The following is a 1,222-nucleotide window of genomic DNA, read 5'->3' as shown; positions in this document are numbered from 1 at the left end:
AGGGGCCTCTACATGCGCCCGCGGGGCTGCCCAGGCAAGGCAGCCAGGGGGGCCCCTGCGGGGCCCCCAGGCTGGGGCCCTAAAGGAATTGGGAGAAGCTGGGCAAATATAAATATAAATAATAAGTCCAAGTAGATTCATATAAGTAAAGTTCAAGTGCAGATGTCCGTATAAGCCTATATCTATTTGCTATATATCATATATATGTATATATATATATATATAATATATATATATATGTTATATATATATATATATATATACATACACAAGATGCATATATATGCACATATATGTTTATATACATCTATATATCTATGAAGATATATATAAATATGTTTATAAAGTGTATCTCTATACGCATCTGGACAATATAAATTAATTTGTATTCAGCGCCTCTAGGCCTTTTTAAACTTCTATTTACAATTTTCAAAAACGCATAACTTGCATCATTTAAATACAAAAGGGCAGCAGCAAAATGCGCAACCAGAGCCACTGAGGGGCCCCCCAGGGCCCCCCAGGGGCCCCCCGGGGGCCCTCAGTGGCACCCCTAGGGGCAGCCCAGGGGCCCCCGTGAAAGGGCCCAGCAAGAAAAGCCACACACTCAGCTGGGGGCCCTTGGGGAGGGGGCCCTCTTAAGGAAGAGGCCCCCTGGGGCAGGGGCCCCCTTAAGGAAGGGGCCCCCCAGGGGCCCCCTAGGGAAGGGGCCCCCTTGGGGAAGGGGCCCCACTGGAATAGGGGCCCCCTTGGGGTAGGGGCCCCCTTGGGGCAGGGGGCCCCTGGAGGAGGGGCCCCCAGGGGCCCCCATGGGGATATGGGGGCCCCGAGCGTGGGCAGCAGCTGAGAGCAGCAAAACAAAACCTACGCAGGGGGGCCCCCGGGGCCCCACCTGCCTTAGCTGCTGCAAATAGGGGCCCCTAGAGGGGCCCCCAAACCCTTTTTGCTGCTTCAAACTCTTTCTTGTGTCTCAGTGCTGCAGCTTAACAATACAAATTGCCTAAAGACAAGGCACGAGGCGGTGCAGCGGGCGCTGCTGCTGCAGCAGCTGCTGCTGCAGCTGCAGCAGTTGCCGCTGCCGCTGCTGCTGCTGCTGCTGCTTCACCAGCGCCAACGACTGCAGCAACAGCAAACAAAAAAGGCCCCAAGCAGCCGCAGCTGCAGCAGCAAATTCGCTAGCCCAAATATAAGTGCACATTACTGGTCCGCCTCTTCATTGGGCCTC

The sequence above is a fragment of the Eimeria tenella genome, genomic scaffold (assembly GCF_000499545.2).
Source record: "Eimeria tenella Houghton genomic scaffold, Eth_scaff2116, whole genome shotgun sequence".
NCBI lineage: Eukaryota > Apicomplexa > Conoidasida > Eucoccidiorida > Eimeriidae > Eimeria > Eimeria tenella.
Note: the sequence above shows the minus strand (reverse complement) of the source record.